Genomic DNA, 12,694 nt, shown 5'->3' on the forward strand with positions numbered 1-12,694 from the left:
CATACTAAAATAACAACATATGTAAAACATGAAGCATTTTGTTACTTACAAAAACAGTTCAGAAACAAGAAAAAAAAAACATTTTAAAGAAAAATATAAAAACATAGAGGGATTAAAAAATTTTTTTAAAACCAAACAAGGTCGGAATGACACCACATTTCGATGCTACAATATGACACCACAATCCTCTTATGGATTATCATCACGACATCTTTTGACATTTTACTTTTGTTGTGGGATTGTGATGGATGAACAAGAAGAATGAAGAAGAAGAACAATGAAGAATGACACCACATTACGATGTCACAATACAACACAACAATCCTCTTCTGGTTTAGCATCACGATATCTTTTGACATTGTTCCATCACAAACACCGTAATGTGGTGTCATTATTCATTGTTATTCTTCTTTTTCTTCTTCTTCATCCATCACAATCCCACAACAAAAGTAAAATGTCAAAAGATGTCATGATGGTAATCCATAAGAGGATTGTGGTGTGGCATTGTGGCATCGTACGTAATGTGGTGTCATTCCTACCTTGTTAGGTTGTTTTTTTTTTTTAGATATAATCCCTCTATGTTTTTGTATTTTTCTTAAAATGTTTTTTTTTCTCTTGTGATATTATCAACTGTTACCAGACACGGTCGTGTAATGGTTAGTTGTAGCATCTGCTCTGAGTCTGGGAGGTCAGTGGTATGAAATCCCAGCTGAGTCGTACCAAATACCTTTAAAATGGCACGCACTGCTTCCTTGCTTGACGATTTAGCATTTAAAAGGATCTAGCATGGACAAACACAAACAACGCTGGGAAGGCCATAGCAGACCACCCAGTTTCTACCCCAACAATTTGTCAAGAAACTGCTTCGGCAGCGTCAACGCTCTTTAAAGAGTACTGGACATCAAATCAAATCAAATCAAAAAATTATCAACTGATGGGAAAGGTGGAAGAAAATCTTTAAAAAAAAAAAATTTAAAATATAAAAACATGAATCAAATGCCCTTTGGGAAGTTTGTTCAATCCCCATGGGCCACCAATATTCCATTTGAGACACTTATCAAATGAAGTGATTCCAAGGAGCCATTTACCAACGAACCTGTAATCAAAACATTTCCACAGAACATCAAGAATTCAACCTCTGAAAAGCAGAACCCTCTGCACATCCCTTTAACTGCTCTCAGGGGTTTATCCGTTCTGATGTTTTAAGTCTTACCTTTGCAACGACACATTTGTTGATGGTTATTGTCCCTCCCACTGTTGCTCTGTTTTCTTCAGAAGGTGGGGGTCGGCTTCTTACTGTATAAAGCTGTAGGACGAAAGGTTCAGGTGGCTGTTGGGGTTGTGTTAGCTGTGTTCATTCCTCTATTCGCGTTCAATGCCAATCATGCCTCTTACCCGAATGTGAACGGATCAAATCATCAAAGTGCTATATTAACCAAAACTGTGGGCATCTGCAACATGGCCTCTTGGGATCGGGGATTGTCTGCGATTCGTGACACCCGAACTCCTGCAGAACCCCAGATAGTGACCCAGTATGTGACCGATCAAGCGGCAGTGATTCCGATTCGATCCTGTGAGGTGCAGCACCAATCATCCAGCTGGCAAACAACCAATAAGACTGCTTGCGATTCCACAGGTGTGTGAAAATGCTCTTCTTTCTTTGGTTGATTGCATTGTTGTGTAAGTATCCATTGTCTATGATCTTTAAATGATCCCTCATGATGGAAGAAATATGCGGACGTCCGCAGAAAGAGTAAAGAGATCCTAGGAAAGAGCTTACTGAAAAACCAGAGTTGAAAAAATGCATTATCCCACACAGTCTTGAGAAATATGGACATGGGTAGGGTCTGCTCAGGGCAAATTTAATTGTTCGAGATGATGTAAAATGCCGTAATATTTTATCCAAGTACTGCTAAACAGAAGGGTTTTCAAAGTGCCAACAAGGCGATTTGTGTTCTGCAGTGTGCAAGTGTAAAATTCAGTTGAAATTAAATAAAGATTTTAAAGATTTAGAAATATTTCTTTTGTAAGTTTACCACCGTTGGTGCAGCATCTTTTACACCACCTTGTTTAACACATTACATTAGTTATTTGTGCCTGTTGTTTTTGTCCAAAATGACGTCCTTAAAAACAGTAAGATACCCGTTTGGAATGATTTTCAATTTTTATTGATTGCCAGACAGGTAGACAGACTAAAAAAAGTATCTCACTTCTCTCTGCGCATGCATGATTAAGACAAATTCAGAGCCAAAGTACTGATAAACTACAGGTTTCTTTTACAATTCATTTTCTGATTCTTGTTCAAAATGTAACATTCAATTTAAATTAAGTTACAAGGAAATCTAAGACGGGTGAGGCCATTCAGCCCATCATATCGACGCGAACACCATACTAATTTATCTACACAAGATCCAAGGAAGAAAATGCAAAAAAAAGTTTTTAATTAATGAAATAAATATTATTATTATTATTTTTTTTTTATAGTTTTTGTATATATACAGTGTATATATATTTTTCTTCCTCTCAGGGGAGGGGGCATGGGCTTGGTTAAAACACACACATCAACCACACAACCCCCCTTGACAAGACCCCCACCAATAGCACTCTGTACACATGCACACAATCACCCATCAATGCTCAACTCCCTAAAAGTATTGTTATGAATTTCGGTCCGCCCGGCGTGCGATCGGCCACATAACTCCAATCGCGACCGCGTCGCCCACCGGAATGGACAATTCAGTCGTGACCCTCCTTGGAACTACCGCCAGGAGCTAGTCACGGGTGGGTCTTTCGACCACACCACAATCGTGCCAATCAGCCACCCGCGCAGGATAGGGTTGTTCGCCAAACTCGACCTTCCTAAGAACCTGCGTGGGTAGTTAACCAGGCGATCGTACCTCGCCGCTGGCCGGCCAAGGACACGAACCGCTTAAGCGGTCTGTTCCGTGCTTCAGTGATAACCGAGCGGTGTTATCGCCGGCCCCGACGGACGTGATTATTTACCGGGTGCTTACACCCCTCCTACCAATTCCTTCCGTGATGCAAGATGGAACTTTCAAACAAGGGAAAGGACGCAACGAAACGGGGAACAGTTCGACAAGCACATTTATTGCACACGGACACATTTATTATACAAGCACATATGCAGTCAGGAATGCAAAACACTAACATGCACGTATACAGAACAAAAGCAAAGCAAAAGGTGCTACGACCGTCTATAAGCAATTATGTACAGTCACTTATACGGTTTTACTTACGGGACTCGGCGCCACAACACGCATTCAAAGAAAAAGCAAGAAAAGACCCCCTCATAGACAAGGGAATCAGACTGGGCCCGTGGGCCTAATGCGCGTGGAACCTGGATGAGCGGCCAGGTCCACAAGACCGAAGGGTCTTACCCGCGCCCTTGTGACACGATGGTGGGCAAGCCGCGATGTCAGCGTAGCTGCGCCTGGCTTCATGCCCCTGGCATGGTCGGTGAGCTCTCTCCGGTGCTCCCCGTCTGCCTTTCCCGTCGGCTTTGAGCTCCGTCTCCCAACTTGACTGCCCCGCCGACACTGCACTCGACTTGACTGCCCCGTCTCCCGATTCTCCAGACTGCCAACACCGACACACTGCAGACTTGACTGCCGCGACCGACACACTTTTCTGCCGACACTGCTGCTGCCACTCCACTGCTCCCACTTTTCTGCCGCGAGCTGCATTGTGCTCACACTTATATAGGCCGCGGGAGGGGCGTATATGCAAATTTCTGGAACACAGCGGGTTCGGAGGCGGGGCTACACCACCTGTTGCTCAGTCATTGGATGGATGAAAAGGGGGCGTGAATCATTCCTGATCCGCTTTTCGAGGCAAAAGGAACCCATTCACAACCCATGATACGACGTGTGGTAGAAAGGCAGAGGTGGTGGGAGTTTGCTGCGGTGGTTTGGGAAGGGTGTTGGTGGTGGCGATTTGGTTGCTGGCAGGCGTCGTTTGAGAATGGCGGTGAAGCGATGTTTGCGGGGTGAAGTTGTGGAGGTAAAGAGTGGAAGGTGGTAGTGTTTGAGTTGTATTTGTTTGGGAATGATGTTGGTCGTGGCGATTTGGTTGTTGGGGGATGATTGGTCCAAAATAATGTTGGAGAAAAGAAAAACGGCGAACTCAAAGGATCGCAGCCCTGTGAACACGGAAAATCCCTCTAAACAATGGTGGGGAAATCTAACTACACAATTACTTATCGTCATAACTGACCTAAGGACCCTTTATGGTGTATTGCGAATTTCCACAGCCGTAACAGTCTTATCAACATCCCCATACCCCTCTATCTCCATCACTTCCAGGTACCTATCTAATTATAATTTAAACTTATCTACTTTTTCTGCTGCCACTACCTTTCCAGGGAGACCATTCCATACATTAACTACTCTCTGAGTGAAAGTCCCCTGCCTTGCTACCATCTTAACTCACCTCTTCTTTCGACGAGCCTGGTGTTGGCTCAGTGGTTAGGGTGGCGGCTTGGAATCCGAGGGTCCTGAGTTCAAGCCTCGTTGCCCGCTGAATTAATTCTCCAGGGGGTTGACTCAGTGTGTCATCCTTCCGAGGTCAGCAAAATGAGTACCAGTTCCAGTGTGTGTACTGGTAGAGGGGCACTGCATCAGCGACACAGTCACGCTTCAAGAAATGATAGCTACCCCGGCAGCGAAGCTGCCATACGACCATCACCACCACCTCTTCTTTACTCTCAAGTTATGGCCCCTGGTCCTATCAGTGTCTACTCTGCTGAATAATTCAGCTGCACTTATTTTATCTCCACCTTTCATGATCTTAAACACCTCCATCATATCTCCTCGTAACCGCCTCCTTTCTAGTGTATAAAGCCCTGTCTTATTCAGCTGCTCCTCATAGCTTAGTCTAGCTTGGCCCGGAATCGATCTATTAGCCCTGTGCTGAACCCTCTCTATGGCATCTATGTCCTTCCTGAATTGTGGTGACCATAACTGCCCACAATATTCTAAATGTGGCCCTCACTAAATTCCTGTACAGTGTTAACACCACCTCTTTAGATTTATAAATGATTCCCTCCGAATATGCCTGGGGTTGGCTTAATGGTTATGGTGGTGGGCTTTGGATCCTTGGGTCCTGAGTTCAAATCCCGCTCAGCTGTTGAATTAATACCAGGTGGGGTTAACTCGGCCTGTCATCCTTCTGAGGTCGGCAAAATTTGTGCCAGCATGCTGGTGTACTGTGTCGGAGTGGCGACCCGTCCAGGATTGTGCCCAATAACCAAGGAGACCAACGCTCTGCACAGAGTATGGTCCCAATCTCCTCCTCTCCTCCCTCCGAAGACAACCAAAAAGTCTATTTTCTTCACCTATAGCTGCCTGGCACTGTGCTTCCTCCTTACCTCCCATATCCATTACCACTCCCAGATCCTTCTCCTGTGTGACCCACTCCAAAATTACCCCTTACATCCTGTAATCTCTATTTTCATTGTTCTTTCCCATCCCCAACACCTTACACTTACTCGTGTTAAATTATATCTGTCAATCTTTTGCCCAATCTATGCAAGTATCAATACTTTCTTGTATCTGATCACCACCCCCTCTGCTATCCACCTCACCTCCAAGCTTTGAGTTGTCTGCAAATTTGGAAAGCCTACTCTTTGTTCCTTGTTCATAAACTAACGTTTTTAAACAAACAGACAGACAGAGAAAGTGAACCAATTGCTTTTCCCGCTTTTCGATTCACGTGTGCGGGGTAAAAATGCATCCTCTGAGCCTCTGGACATTTCTCAATGAAGACGACATTGTCCTGACAGGCAATCACATCAGCAGTGCCTTCATTGCCAGCGAGGAAATAGTATGGAAGATATAGAAGAATATAATAGCCTGGTGTTGGCATAGTGGTTAGGGTAGCAGCTTGGGATCCAAAAGGTCCTGAGTTCAAGCCCCGTTGGCCACTTGAATTAATACACACCAGGAGGTTGACTCAGCCTGTCGTCCTTCCGAGGTCGGCGAAGTGAGTACCGGTGTACTGGGCCCGGTGTATGCCCCCGGTTGGAATAGGTGTACCATATCCCTGTGTCGTAAGAGGCGACCAGGGTTGCGTCAGGAAGGGCATCCGGCGTAAAACATGAGTAGGGAAAGAATACTGGTTCTGGCTCACTTTTCCCCATGTAAATGAATGGGGGATTTTCAGCCATGAAATTTTTCTTTTTTTTTCCCCTGAAAAATAAATCCCCTTTTTAGCCCAAGGTATATTTATTTGTCTCCCCTTTTAACCTGGAGCCTGGTGTTGGCTTAGTTGTTAGGGTGGCGGCTTGGGATCCCAGGGTCCTGAGTTCAAATCCCGTTGGCTGCTGAATTAACACCAGGGGGTTGACTCAGCCTGCCATCCTTCCGAGGTCGGCGAAATGAGTGCCAGTGTACTGGCCCCGGTGTATGCCCCGGTTAGAATAGGTGTACCATATCCCTGTGTGTCGTAAGAGGCGACCAGGGTTGGTGTCAGGAAGGGCATCCGGCCATAAAACATTGCCTCAAGAAAAAGCCAAACCCCTGCACAGCAGGGAAAAATGGCTGTAAAAACGGTCATTTTTTTATTTCCCCTTTTAACCTAGGGGCTCTCTATTCAAATAGCCCATACAACAAGATAAAGATTTGTTAAAGGTGATTCGAAAGAAATATCTGAAACGCCTAAGCCCCGGGACACTCTTTATCAAATAACCAATGCATATTGTTTAGCTCACTCATTGAACCTATAAACATTTGTTCATTCTCAAATTCCTTCAATAGTTTAATTTTCTTTGCACAATAATCCCCATCTAAAATATTGAAAAACAAAACATTTGAATCTTTATATTTTTTAAGATACCCCTTTTGTGCCATTACGAAATGATAAACTTTTCTTAATGATCTCATCTGGCCACCGCCCGAGTTGCAAATCATTTTTGTACATAAACCATGCCAGAAAAAAAGTTTTGTTTCAAATGTTTTCAGTTCATGCCGTGAAAATGAGGAAGTGTTTTTTTTTTGACACGGCCGTGCTGTGTGAATGAGGAAGTGGTTTTGGACTGTCATGCTGTGAAAAAATAGGAACTATTCTGTGAGACAAGGTCTCGTGTTTATATTTTATCTCAGAACACGAACTGAAAACATTTGAATCAAAACTTTTATGGCGTGGTTTATGTCCAAAAACGATTTGCAACTCGGGCGGTGGCCAGATGAGATCATTAAGAGAAGCTTGTCATTTCCTGTGCCCACACCCAATGATTAAGCAATTTCCTCATCGTTGCTTTATAAGCGGTTCGCCAGACAAAGTTTCTGCCAGACGGGATTTCATTTTTACAACTGAGGCATGGACGATATTTCTTCCGATGAAGCCAACAGCCCACTACAGAGTTGGTAAGTTTGTGTATGCTTTTCTCTTTGAACGATGAAGCAAATGATTATTAATTAAATCATGATAATTCTGATATATATATATATTTTTTCCCTGACAGGGCATTGGAAGAAATTGAGTTCACATATCACGACGTGGTTCATGAAATTAATACTCTTATTGAAGAGATCAATGATTTTAGAAGAGAATTGAAAGACATTTTCAATGAGTGGCATGAAGTCTTATCACGTCCTCTCATCTCGAAGGAATTAAACCAATGGTGAGACACGTGTGTGTGCCTCTCTCTCTGTCTGTCTTTCTACCTACCTCTCTCTGCTCTTATTGAAGAGGCCAATGATTTATAATGACTGGTCTCTGATCTCGAATGAATTAAACCAATGGTGAGGCACGTGTGTGTGTGTCTATGTGTGTGTGTATGTGTGTGTGTGTGCGTGTGTGTGTGTGTGTGTTGCTTTCCCTGTCTGTCTCTTCATCTATACCCTTGACTTATTTTTTTTTTTTTTTCAGCACTATCGCACAACATCAGCTGTTGAAGCAATCTTGTACAACACATGATTTTCTGGAGGTAAATATTTCTGAATTATTATTAATATCACTCGTACAACACATGATTTTCTGGAGGTAAATATTTCTGAATTATTATTAATATCACTCTCTCTTTAGAATGTCGCCTTATGTTGGTTGCATCATTAGTTTGGACGTGGTTTTGTCAGTACACTGGAATTCATTTTATTGACCTTGAAAGGATGACAGGCTCCTGGTGTGTTAATTCAGTGGTCAACGAGGCTTATTCATATTACCATGTAATTATCTTTATAGAACCTAATTATTATCCACTTTTTGTTTCAAAACAGAATATGGTGTCTGAGTTTCGAAATCACAAGGCATCTGAAGAAGATTGCTGGGAAAGATTGTACATTCTCGCAAATGAATATTTAATATTTTCAATATTAATAAATTATATTTGTTTTGTTTACAATTACTTGATTCTGAATTACAAGAAAAGAATAAAAGAGATGTAAAGGGGGGGGGGGGGGGGGGGAGGGGGGTAGGTGCACTCCCCCAATGACCCATCACCCCTCATCCCACCCCTCCCCTCCCCATGTGTGTGTGTGGGGAAGGGTGGGGGGTGGGATGAGGGAGGTGGTGGGTCAAAGGTGGGGGCGCACAGGGGGATGAGGGGGTGGGGCTTGTGTGGGCGGGGCTTGTGTGGGCGGGGCTTCGGTGGGGGCTTGTGTGTGTGGGAGGGGCTTGTGTGGGCGGGGTGTGTGTGGGTGGGGCTTGTGTGGGTGGGGCTTGTGTGGGCGGGGGTTTATGTGGGTGGAGCTTGTGTGCGAGGGGTTTATGTGTGTGGCGTTTTTGTGCGGAGCTTGTGTAGGCAGGGCTTATGTGGGAGGGGTTTATGTGGGCAGGGTTTATATGGGCAGGGGTTTATGTGGGTGGAGCTTGTGTGGGAGGGGTGAATGTGGATGAGGCTTATGTGGATAAATGGATGGGTGGAGAGATGGGGGGATGGGTGGATGAGTGGAGCTTGTGTGGATGGGTGGATAATTTTTTAATTAAATAAACATGTTGTGTGTGTGGGGAACTAATTAACTAATCACTAATTATGTGAATATGATGAATATGGGTGGAGCTTGTGTGGGGTTTGTGTGTGTGGAGCTTGTGTGGAGTTTTTGTGTGGAGGTTGTGTGGAGCTTGTGTGGGGTTTGTGTGGGCGGGGCTTCGGTGGGAGGGGCGTGTGTGGGCGGAGTCAAAAAGGGGCGGAGTCAAAAATTTCAATTTATTGGAGCTTGTGGGGGGTGTGTGGTGGGGTTTGTGTGGGATTTGTGTGGGCGGGGCTTGTGTGGGCGGGGGCTTGTGTGGGTGGAGCCAAAAAGGGGCGGAGTCAAAAATTTCAATTTATCTTTGTCTTTTGTAATTCCTGTGAATAAAATGAACCTAAAATCTCTTCCTTCCAAATCATATATCTTATAAGTCCAAGGAACCGTATCTATTACATCAACAATTTTAAAAAGCTCGTTGGTCCATCTTTTCGTATAACCTTTTTCAAAATGAGATTTCCACCTATATATTCTTACGATATCACCAACTTTGAACTTAGGTTTTCTGACATTAATCTCTTTTTCATATTTTAATTTTGTAAATGTTTCTGATGGCTTCATATTTGTTGACGTGTGAATCGTGTCATTGTACTTATCCACAATATCTTGAATAAAAGATGACCATTGTTGTGAACCGAGTTGTGTGAATTTTTTATATAGTCTCTCTTTTAAGGTACGATTAAAACGTTCAACAACAACTGCCTTCCCTTCATTAAAGGTACTGTATAATGTAATACTGTTATTTTTTAGAAAATTCATAAATGTCTTGTTATAAAACTCCCTACCCTCATCAGTCCACAATTTTTTAGGTTTTCTCTTACTTTTATTAAATATCTGTTGGAAGGCTAACATAAGAGTATTACCTGTTTTGTTTTTTAATGGTACAACCCACGCATATCTACTCCTCAAATCAATAACGGTTAAAGCATACTTGTACCCCTTATCATTATTGAGTTCAATCAAATCAGCAGACCAGATATAATCTACTTCCTTGGAATAAACTTTCCTTCTCTGAAACTTTGTGAATATTGGTTTATGTAATTCATCAGCTAATTGCTCTTCAGTCTTAATGGCATCATTAGAGCCTATAAGTTTTTTGAATTTCCAAGTCCAAGTTTCAATTTAGCACTGATCATCTTCTTCACAATGAACCGATCAACTTTTTCTCTCAAGGTTGGATTTTGTATCAGAGACAAATTATACAACATTTCTCTATCGGCTTCATGCTTTTCTTCCAACGTTGTGGTATTCCCATAATCAATATCGTGTCTCATGCACACTTCATCAACTCTATTGATAGGCTTACTCCAGGATTTAGGATTGTCTGCCTCATCTAATCTTTTATCCAAGTTTGTGCCTGGGCCACAGAAAGAATACCCTGGAAGATGTAATTCCCCTGGTATTCCAGTAGTTGTAAATTTACTTCCTGATAAAAACTTTTGGATATCTCCTCCTAGTTTGTGTTGGGAGATAAATTGATTTTTTTTGAACCACACACCGAACATATACCTTTTTGTATAACCCTGTTATTTTTACTTTTAATATATGAAATATTTTTAGTATTAGTTTTCTTTTTACATTTGAGACAATAACTCATTTATTTATGAGAAAAATTCCTGCAGAGTGCAAAAACCTTTTTAGTTTCCAACATGCACATTTGAATCTTGATTTTTAAAACATAAAGAATCCTTAGAAATGCCTTCACTCTCTCCTCCATTTATTTAACAAAAAAAAAATGAAAAACTTGAATTAAAATCCATATCTTGTCGATGCCAATAGTCTTGCCGAAAGTATTGCAAATAGACTTGTCAATTCTTTCTTTTCCTCCTCGGTGGGTTGAGTTATTTTCTGTAATACCCTTAATCTTTTTTTAATCTCACTGGTTTCCATATTTTGATATTTATTTTGTCTCGCTCTTTCCTCCCTCTCCTCCTTCTCTCTCTTCTCTTTTTCCTCCTTCTCTTTCTTCTCCCTCTCCTCCCTCTCCTTCTCTTTCTTCTCCCTCTCCTCCCTCTCTCTCTTCTCTCTCTCCTCCCTCTCTCTCTTCTCTCTTTCCTCCTTCTCTCTCTTCTCTTTTTCCTCCTTCTCTTTCTTCTCCCTCTTCTCCTTTTCCTCCTCTTCCCTCTCTTCTTCAACTCCTTCCTCATCCCTTACTATCCTTGAATCGCTTACACCCCATAGAATATTATACATATATTCATCAGGATTTCTTGTTATTCCTGTATCCAAAATAATTTTTTACAACAGGAAACCAATAAAATTTCTTTTGAATTTCTAAAAGAGCCTTACCTTTTCTTAACTGTATAATTTTTTCATTATTTAACATTCTAATTAAATCTAAAGTTGTCGGTTTATCAACATCAGCATAATGCCAATCTTTTATTGAAAATACCTCATTCTTATGTTGTAGAACATATTTATTAAAATACCGAATACCCTTTTCTTGAAGGTATGCTTGGACACAGAAATGATAATTTTCTTGAAGCCTTCTTGCTGTCATTTATGTATTAGAAATATATGTTAGAATAATATTATGGCACGAAACACCTCCCCATCTTCCCATAGTTAAATCATTTTGTATTTCCTTACTTATTATATATAATCCTGTTTTTTCTGTTTTCATGAGATAAACAAGGGCAAAACCATTATTATATTTACCCTTATTAAATTCTTTTATTTGTTGTTTACTAATCGTAGCCCCACAAAACTCATTCTCGATACCAAGTGGATAATATTCTTCCTTACGAGACTGATTTAATTGTTCCAGGTCTTCGAGGTTAATTTTAAATGACCAATTATACCCTAAATCATTCATATCATACCCCCATTGTTCTATTCTCATACAAACGATACGCCCTTCTTTATAAAAATTTATTTTAATTCGAACTGTGAATTCTGTATGACCTGGAGATAATATCAACACTTCTGTATCTTTGGAATACACAGCCGTTTTATTTAAGGATATATATTGTGATAAATCGCTTAATCTCACCAAGTCATTCGCGTCAGTCGGGCTTGGATAATTTTTTAATTTATAAGCATTTTTCATGTTAATATTTTTGGTTATATTATATTTATGTCGTTCCGCCTGTGCCTTTGTGTAATAATTTGATAAATCAATATCCAGTTCTTGAGATAAACCAAAGATAGAACCATCTTTACCAACATAAGTCATTTATATTAGATTAAAAATAATATCATAAAATTTTTTATTTTTGTTGAGTTGAAATAACACATATAGGCATAATTGGCCACAACACTTGGAATTTAATTCTTGGACTTGAAATGTTTGATAAACACCATTCTGTAAGAATTTTATGACTTCAACAGGTGGTGGAAGACCAAAACTATCAAAATAATATTTGTCTTGACTATTAAAAATACAAACCCAATGAGAACCGTTCCCATTATTATCTTCTAAGTTCATAATAATATTCTTTGTATGTTTCGGCACATTTGTTAATTCATCTCTCATACAAATAACCACATTATGAATTTTTAATTTCTTACAATATTTGACAAGTTGTAAATTTGATGTTGTATTCTTTCCAAATTTTTTCAACCACTCATCAATGCTCATTTATTTATTAGAAAGATATAATCCATTACCTCTTTTCGTTAATTTTACACCTGCTTGTGCTATAGAAGAAAGCATATCTCCAACTAACAATCTCGCTTTATCAGGCAGACCTTCAAGTTTTTCAGCAAAA

The 12,694-nt window shown here is 40.9% G+C and overlaps 2 long non-coding RNA genes across 2 annotated transcripts; one reads left to right on the top strand and one right to left on the bottom strand.

The window, feature by feature from the left end:
• Nucleotides 1-22: 22 nt before the first annotated feature.
• Nucleotides 23-6,064, bottom strand: LOC147022902 (uncharacterized). The gene is made up of 3 exons (XR_015059954.1): nt 4,450-6,064; nt 3,399-3,614; nt 23-1,306 (listed from the first exon to the last, which is right to left on the bottom strand). It is a non-coding gene; the product is annotated as an uncharacterized LOC147022902 (long non-coding RNA).
• Nucleotides 6,065-6,126: 62 nt separating this feature from the next.
• On the top strand, nt 6,127-8,392 carry LOC147022903 (uncharacterized). The gene is made up of 3 exons (XR_015059955.1): nt 6,127-7,639; nt 7,888-7,945; nt 8,235-8,392. It is a non-coding gene; the product is annotated as an uncharacterized LOC147022903 (long non-coding RNA).
• The last annotated feature ends 4,302 nt before the right edge of the window (nt 8,393-12,694 follow it).

The sequence above is a fragment of the Eptatretus burgeri genome, chromosome 7, assembly GCF_056783735.1.
Source record: "Eptatretus burgeri isolate ZD-2024b chromosome 7, Ebu_testis_v1, whole genome shotgun sequence".
Taxonomy (NCBI): domain Eukaryota; kingdom Metazoa; phylum Chordata; class Myxini; order Myxiniformes; family Myxinidae; genus Eptatretus; species Eptatretus burgeri.